The following is a 9,166-nucleotide window of genomic DNA, read 5'->3' on the forward strand; positions in this document are numbered from 1 at the left end:
CAGAGGTGATCGCTGTAAGTACACTGTAAGGATCACGGGCCACGAGTTGGTCGGGTTGTGATCGCCGTAAGGATCACGGGCCACGAGTTGGTCGGGTTGTGATCGCCGTAAGGATCACGAGTGTGTTTTTGGTACTGTCATGTTTATTGTTCCCATCTGGTAAGCAAGTCGGGAGAATGAGTACCTGTTGAGCATAGCCACAGTGTGTTGGATATATGGTTGCATTGTTGTTTAATTGGATAAATATCATGATATTGTCTGTCATCATGCTTATGCTTATTGTGAGCTTGCAAGTACATTCAATGTACTGACCTGGCGTGTCATGCCAGATTTCTGGAAAGTCCCGTTGGAAAGGAGTGATGTCCGAGTCTAGAACATGTCCACATTGGTGTCCTTGTGCTATGGAGTCCCGCTACGACGTTGTTCCGCTGCCGAGTAGTTGTCATGATCGAGGCCCCTTTATGTTCACTAAATAATGTACATATTGTTCAGCCGCACCATGTGTGCCGCTTGGCCTCGCTAACTGTTGTAATATGAACTATGCTCCGCTAGCATGAATAAAGCGGTTGTTTTCTTTACCATGTTGTTGTGTGTTGCCAGAAGACAAGGTCTCTGGGCTGCCAATGCAAGGTAAACCGGTCGCTCTGAGCCGGGGTGCCACGCCTATGCAGAGTGTATAAACTAATCATGGTTAGCCGTGTCCCCGGTTATGGACATCTTGAGTATCTAGTACTTGGATTATCATGTGAATCTCATCATGTTACTTTAAATTAATTTTGTTGGGTTTTAATGATGATGCTTAATTGGGATTGAGAGGGTGTCTACACTCTCAATGTTTAACAACCACCATGATAGTTAAATAAAATTTATTCCTTTGAAGTAGGGAAAAATTGGCTTTATGCAAAACTGTAACCATAAAGCTTTCCACCAGCCATATATGCATGTAGTGATAGCATTATTCTGTTTATTACTCTCTATGTGTTACATTGCCAGCATATTCCATGTGCTGACCCGTTTCGGGCTGCAACGTTCATGTTGCAGACTATTCAGACAACGAGTAAGGTGCCATTAGGTCGTGGTTCTATACTCAATGATGCCGTTGGAGTTGATGGACTCACTTATCTTCCAAGCCTTCCGCTGTTATCGATATTAGATGGCCTTAAGCCATATTTATTGTAATAAGTTCACTTTTGAGACATTCGTTGTAATAAGTGTGTGATTGCCACTCTGTTATAAATCCTTCAAGTACTGTGTGTGTCAGCATTACTGATCCAGGGATGACACTAAAGCACAGAGATCAGACTATTTGAGGTCTGGTCGCTACAAGATGGTACCAGAGCACACGCTGACTGTAGGACACGACCACTAAGCTAAAGCCCTAGATCAATACTCTCTTCTCATTTCTGACTCCTCATCTTTTCTACTCTTTTAGGATGGCGAATGCAAGGAACAAGTTCACGCAACCGGATGAAGATACACCCTTTGGACGTCACTTGAAGGAAGTCACTAGATACCTGAACATCAGAGTACCAAGCTTCACCGGGACCTACAACGCCACTTTACATGAAGAGGAGCGCTGGACGATTCAAGTTCAAGTTATAGGAAGGACGTTCATGCCCGTCACTGAGCCCATAGAGTTTTCCTTCGATGCACCAACCTGGAATTTAGGAAAGAGCATGGTAGCCCACATCACCATGGGACGCATTGGAGAAGTTTACCAAAAGGATCTCAAGGATACTATCTACCAGATTTGTGGGCGCCGAGATGAACAATGGGAGATGATCAGTACCAGGAAGGATAGATCAATTGCAGCTTTCATCCAGGAGTTAAACCAGCACATTCGACGCCAGGAGAACCAGATGTGCGCAGGCATGATAGATCTAAAGAAGGCCATGACCAAGATCACGGAGTTGGAGGAAGAAGTCAAGTCTACACGTGATGGATATGAGGAGGAAATAGCAACACTCGTGGAGAAGAACGATGATCTGAAGAAGAAGCTAAAAGTATTCATGGGATTTCACGCGACTGGAGGAGAAGACGATGATTGCACTTGTCCAGAGAACTACATCATCATCGACGACACCGACTTGGACCCAGACGATAGCGATGATGACTATGTTGATGAAGCTGGAGCAGATATCATGGAGTCTTCATCGGAGCAGTTTTTCTAGTCGACCACCATAACAGTAGTAGTATTCCCCCATGTATCTAGTATAGTCCGAGCACTTTTATAACGATAGTTAGACCGTTGTAAGCCCTTGTTTTATTGAATGAAGTTATTGTGTTTGTATTTGTCTCATGTGCATATGGGTAGTGTTTTCTCTCTAGACCTCATTCTATTCTATTTTCTCATCTATTCTATACCCCCAGATGCCTCCAAGATGTGACAGTGGATTTGCTTTCCCACCGGAGTCACCCAGTTGATCCAATAGCAGAATGCGCTGATGCAGTTGCTAGTCCAGAATCAGAATAAGGGGAACAACAACAACAACAACAACAACAACAACAACAACAACAACAACAACAACAACAACAACCCACCACCACCACTACCTGTTGATCACTTAACCCGTTTTCTTAGAATGAATCCGCCGGTGTTCTCCAGTAGCACCGAGCCGATAGTTGCAGATGATTGGCTCCGCAAGACAGCAAGGGAGTTGACCACTGCATGATGCACAGACGCGGAGAGGGTGCATTTTGCTGCACATCAGCTTGAAGGAACCGCAGCATCATGGTGGGAGAATTTCACAACCACTTATCCTATTGACACTGTCACATGGGATGAGTTTCAGCAGGCTTTCCGTACTGCCCATGTTTCAGCAGGAGCTATGTCCATGAAGAAGCGTGAGTTTCGCAACTTGTGCCAAGGAGGACGGAAGTTGGCCAGTATGTGGATGACTTTAGTAAGTTAGCACGTTATGCCCCAAATGACGTTGCTACAGATGCAGCTAAGCAGGAGAAGTTTCTGGAAGGACTGAATGATGACCTGAGCATGCAGTTGATGGTAGCAACTATCAACAACTACCAGGAGTTGGTAGATCGGGCTCTTATGATTGAAGGGAAGCAGCAGTAGATTGAGAACCGCAAGAGGAAGTATGGACAAGGGAAGTACAATTCAGGAGCTCAACAGAAGCCACGTTTTACCCCGAAATCGGGAGGACATTTTCAGCATACCCATGGAGGAGGTAGCTCGCATAATCATAATGGCCCCAAGAATGGTAACGGGAATGGAGGAAGCAACGGTCAGAATCGTACCAACCCATCAACCCCAGCCAAGAGAGACCTGAGCCAAGTCACTTGCTTTAAGTGTCAGAAGACTGGACATTACGCCAATGAATGTCCTAAAGCCCAGAATGGAAATGGCACTGGAACCTCTGGGAAGAAGCCGAACCTTTTCAACAGGGGACAGGTGAACCACGTTAACATGGAGGAGGTTGAAGCCCAGCCAGATGCAGTCATAGGTAAGTTTTTGGTTAAGTCATTTACTGCAATCGTTCTTTTTGATACTGGTGCATCGCATTCATACATATCAAGGGGATTTGTGGATAAGTATAAACTTCCCACCAAGGTTCTTAGAGCACCTATGTTAGTAAGCTCACCAGGAGCAGAATATATGGCCAGTCGAGGATGTGTTCAAGTGCCATTGAGTATAGGTAGGCATTTTTTCCCCTCGGATTTAATCATTTTGGAATCACAAGGTTTGGATGTAACTCTGGGTATGGATTGGCTATCGATGTATGGAGGAAACATCGATTGCGCCAGTAAGTCGATTTTGCTTACTACCCCAGAAGGAAGAAGGATTAAGTATGTATCACGGCATGAGCCGAAGAGGACCCAAGTAAATTCCTTATCAGGACTTGTGCAGGAGGAAGTACCAGTGGTAAAGGATTTCCCTGATGTATTTCCAGAAGAATTGCCAGGCATGCCACTGATAGAGACATTGAGTTTTTGATTGAGCTTTTGTCAGGCACAGGGCCGATATCTAAGAGACCGTACCGGATGCCCGCACAAGATTTGGAGGAAATTAAGAAGCAGATTAAGGAGTTACTGGATAAAGGCTATATTCGCCCAAGTTCTTCACCTTGGGGATCACCAGTGCTTCTAGTGGAGAAGAAGGATGGATCGTTGAGGATGGTTGTTGATTATCGAGGACTGAATGAAGTGACAATCAAGAACAAGTACCCGTTGCCGATGATCAACGATTTGTTTAACCAATTGCAAGGAGCTAAGGTATTTTCCAAGATCGATTTGCGATCGGGATACCATCAGTTGAAGATTCGAGAGCAGGATATACCTAAGACGGCTTTTACCACCATGTATGGGCTGTACGAGTATATCGTTATGTCATTTGGTCTGACTAACGCACCTGCCTATTTCATGAACCTGATGAACAAGGTGTTTATGGAGTTTCTGGATAAGTTCGTCGTGGTGTTCATTGATGATATTTTGGTCTACTCAAAGAGTGAAGAAGAGCATAAAGAACATTTGCGTTTGGTATTGGAGAAGCTTAGAGAACATCAGTTATACGCCAAGTTCAGCAAATGTGAGTTTTGGTTGAAAGAAGTTAGATTCCTTGGACATGTTATATCCGGAGAAGGAATAGCAGTAGATCCCACCAAGGTTGTCACTGTGACAAATTGGGTAGCACCAATGACAGTTGGAGAGATCCGGAGTTTTCTTGGACTGGCAGGATTCTACCGGAGATTCATTGAGAATTTCTCGAAGATTACAAAACCTATGGCGGAGTTGTTGAAGAAGGATACCAAGTTCAAATGGACTGAGGAATGCGAGGCCAGTTTCCAGGAGTTGAAGAAACGTTTGGTTACATCGCCAGTGTTGATTCTGCCAGATCAGCGCAAGGATTATGAGGTGTATTGTGACGCTTCACGTCGAGGACTTGGAGCAGTGCTTATGCAGGAGGGAAGAGTTGTTTCGTATGCTTCACGACAGCTTAAGCCCCATGAGTTGAATTATGATACACATGATTTGGAGTTAGCAGCCGTAGTACACGCATTGAAGACATGGAGACATTTTCTCATTGGAAACTATTGTGAGGTGTAAACGGACCACAAGAGTTTGAAGCACATTTTCACAGAGAAGGAGCTGAATCTCAGGCAAAGGAGATGGTTGGAGCTCATCAAGGATTATGATATGAGATTGCATTATCACCCTGGAAAGGCTAACGTAGTAACCAATGCATTGAGCCACAAGAGCCATGTCAACACACTCATGACCGGAGAGTTACCAAAGGAGTTAGCCGAGGATCTTCGAGAGCTATGTTTAGAAATAGTTCCGAGAGGCTATGTAGCAGCATTGGAGATTCAGTCTACTTTGATGGATAAGATCAGAGAAGCTCAAAAGACTGATAAGGAGATTGCCTCTATAAAGGAGAAAATGAGAAAGGGAAAAGCTAAAGGATTTCGTGAGGATGAGCATGATACTTTATGGTTTGAGGACCGCATTTATGTGCCTAATGATCCAGAGATCAGGAAGTTGATTCTGCAAGAGGCCCATGATTCACCGTACTCGATTCACCCTGGGAATACCAAGATGTATTTGGATTTGAAGGACACTTTCTGGGGGACCGGAATGAAGAAGGATATTGCGGAGTATGTAGCAGTTTGTGATGTATGTCAGAGAGTGAAGGCAGAGCATCAGAAGCCAGCCGGATTGTTACAGCCATTGCCGATAAACGAATGGAAGTGGGATAAGTTAGGCATGGATTTTATCACGGGATTGCCCAGGACTCATTCAGGCTATGACTCGATTTGGGTTGTAGTCGATCGTTTGACGAAGGTAGCTCATTTCATCCCAGTGAAGACCACTTACACCAGTGCTAAGTTCGCTAATATATACATGACCAGGATCTTATGTCTGCATGGAGTTCCGAGGAGCATCGTATCAGATAGAGGGACCCAGTTTACCTCAAAGTTTTGGAATCAGTTGCACAAAACTTTGGGTACCAGGCTAGAGTTTAGTACATCTTTTCATCCACAGACAGATGGACAGACCGAGAGAGTCAATCAGATTTTGGAGGATATGCTGAGAGCTTGTGCGTTAGATTAGGAATCTAGTTGGGACGACAATTTGCCGTATGCAGAGTTCTCTTACAACAACAGTTATCAATTCAGTTTGAAGATGGCCCCTTTCGAAGCCTTGTACGGAAGAAGGTGCAGAACCCCATTGTAGTAGGATGAAGTTGGAGATTGCCAGTTGTTTGGAGCAGATTTGATTAAGGAGTCTGAACAGAAGGTGAAGTTGATTCGCAATAGGCTCAAGGTAGCCCAGTCCAGGCAGAAGAGCTATGCAGATTCTAAACGCAAGGAGACAGTTTATGAAGTCAGAGACATAGTTTATCTTCGTGTATCTCCACTTTGGGGAGTTAAGCGCTTTGGAGTTAAGGGAAAATTAGCGCCACGTTTTGTGGGACCATACAATGTTTTGGAGCGTATGAGAGAAGTTGCTTACAAGTTGGAGTTGCCCGAAGGATTGTCAGGAGTTCACGATGTGTTCCATGTTTCCCGGTTGAAGAAGTGCCATGTAGAGATGGCTGATATACCGCTGAGAGATAGAGTGCCGCTGGAAGTGATTCAGTTGGATAGTGATTTGACCTATGAGGAGAAACCAGTCAAGATTCTTGAGTATGCCAGCCGGGTCACCCGCAACAAGGTTATCAAGTTTCCAAAGTTCAGTGGAGCCACCACACCGAGGAAGAAGCCACCTGGGAGCGAGAGGAAGATCTGCTGAAGGACCACCCTCGCCTATTTTCTAGCCAACCTGAATCTCGAGGGCAAGATTCATCTTAAGGGGGGTAGGTTTGTAACATCCCAAATTTTCAATTTGGAATGTTATACACTAGATCATCATTGCATATCATATTTTATTGCTTTTGGCCTGATCATAGAAATTTTACGTGACTCAAGGACCCTCGAAGAGAGTTGGGGATTTCGTTATTTTCATATTTGAGTTTTCTCAAATTTTGAAAATAGGATCATTTGATTTTATTTATTTTATCTTCAATTACTTCTATTATAAAAATATGAGAGAGGGAATAAAATAACTTTCCCAAAATAAAGAAATATTGAGGATTTAATAAAAAAATCAAATAGATTTATTTTGAAGTTTTTGCCTTTTTTTGAATTTAGGAAAAAATGCACGTTTTTCAAAACCGCATTTTTGGGGCCAAGAAAATGTTCATCTTGTTCTAAATATTTTATTTATACGGTGAAAATTTATTTTGGCATTTTTAGATTTTTATTTATTTTTCTAGAACTTTTCTTAGTTTCGGCGGAATTGTTTAAAAAAATCTCCTGTGCTCGACTGGGCCGAAGGCCCAGCCGAGCCAGGCCGGCCCGCGCCACCGCCGCCTTCCGCGCCGCCGCCGAGTCCGGCCGGGGCATGCCTCCCGCGGCCGACCCCGACCTGGCCGCCTCCAGCCCCCCTTCCCCAAGCCGGAGTCGCCCCCTCCATAAATAGCCGCCGCCGCCGCCCACACCGCCACCCCGAGCCGCCCCGCCGCCGCCCGATCCGAGCCGCCGCCGCCGCCGACGCCAGTCGCCACCGCCGGAGCCCCACGCCGCCTCCCCTCGCCCCGCCGGAGCAAACCCCGCCCCGCCGGAGCACCTCGCCGGAGGTATAGCCGCCGCCACCGCCGTGGTCTGGTTTAAAAAAACGATCCGGTTTTTTTAGAAACCCTAGTTTTCGTTTTTTTAGAATAGATCAGTTTATTTTCCGGTTTATCTTTTTAGCGAGCGTTCGCTTGTTCGTTCGTTTTAACAAACGAGTTCATCGTTTAGTTTCAGTTAATGAACGTTCATTCGTTAATCTGTTCGTCAATTTTTCTTTTTCTCGATTTTTCCGCGATTATTTCTGATCGCGATTTTTGATCCGATTTTCGTTCTAGTATAACTTTTCACTCGTTTATCGGAATCAGGCGATTCAAGCGCCTAGAGTTTCGTCTCGAAACCCTCTTTCTGTTTAACCCACTCAAACAAGTTTTTGCTTCTGTAAAATTTTACTTAGGTTCAGATTAGTAAACGAAGCTTATTTCTTTCGCCATTTTTGTTTCGTTGCTTCGTTAGATTTGGTTCTTTTTGCAAAACGGAGTTCTTAAGTTGAACTTTCTGGTTAGTTCTCTTATTTGAGTTTTACCCATGCATTAGGTAAGTACTTATTGTATGCTCGTTTGTTTGCGTTAGAGTATACGGAGTGCGCCGCTTGCTACTTCGAATCTCTAGGTTTCACGGATCATCAGCAAGGCAAGTAACACTTTAATCATACCTCTTTACTACCCAGTTTTATTGCATTAGATCAATCCTCAAACATCACATGATTAGGATCTAATTAAATTGTGGGTTTTGGGAAGTAGATGAGGTAGTACCTATTACATGTTTTATTATCAAACCCTTGAGAGTTACTTCTACGTTTGCTTATAATGCCATGATATGCTAGTATATGTGGATTGGGTGAGTGTATCCATGACAGATGTGAGATTGTTATTTAGTGGTTTATTTAAGGTGGCAACATTAATACACATCTGGGTGGATTGAGGCACCTGGGTATTCCAGCGATTGCCTGTTTTTCTTTATGGACCGCCACCCAGGCTCAAAGGGATCATGAGATTATTCATGCTAGAAACTTCCGTGTGCAGCCACAAGCTACTATGGGCTCTAGCATAGTTGATTAAGTCGTGCGAACTCTTACAGTGGTAGACTAGCAGATGTAGGGGAAAGTAGGTGTAACTGTCTACCCGATCGTAAGTTGCTAGTGCTTCTGAAAGACTATGTCTTGGTCATCCGTTTCTCAAACACCATGTAGTGTGAGAATCCCAACGGAGGAGATCGAGTATTGTGGGGAAAAGCGCAAACCTCTGTAGAGTGTATAAACTAATCATGATTAGCCGTGTCCCCGGTTATGGACATCTTGAGTATCTAGTACTTGGATTATCATGTGAATCTCATCATGTTACTTTAAATTAATTTTGTTGAGTTTTAATGATGATGCTTAATTGGGATTGAGAGGGTGTCTACACGCTCAATGTTTAACAACCACCATGATAGTTAAATAAAATTTATTCCTTTGCAGTAGGGAAAAATTGGCTTTATGCAAAATTGTAACCATAGAGCTTTCCACCAGCCATATATGAATGTAGTGATAGCATTATTCT

Source organism: Triticum aestivum, chromosome 3B (genome assembly GCF_018294505.1).
Source record: "Triticum aestivum cultivar Chinese Spring chromosome 3B, IWGSC CS RefSeq v2.1, whole genome shotgun sequence".
In the NCBI taxonomy this organism is placed as follows: domain Eukaryota; kingdom Viridiplantae; phylum Streptophyta; class Magnoliopsida; order Poales; family Poaceae; genus Triticum; species Triticum aestivum.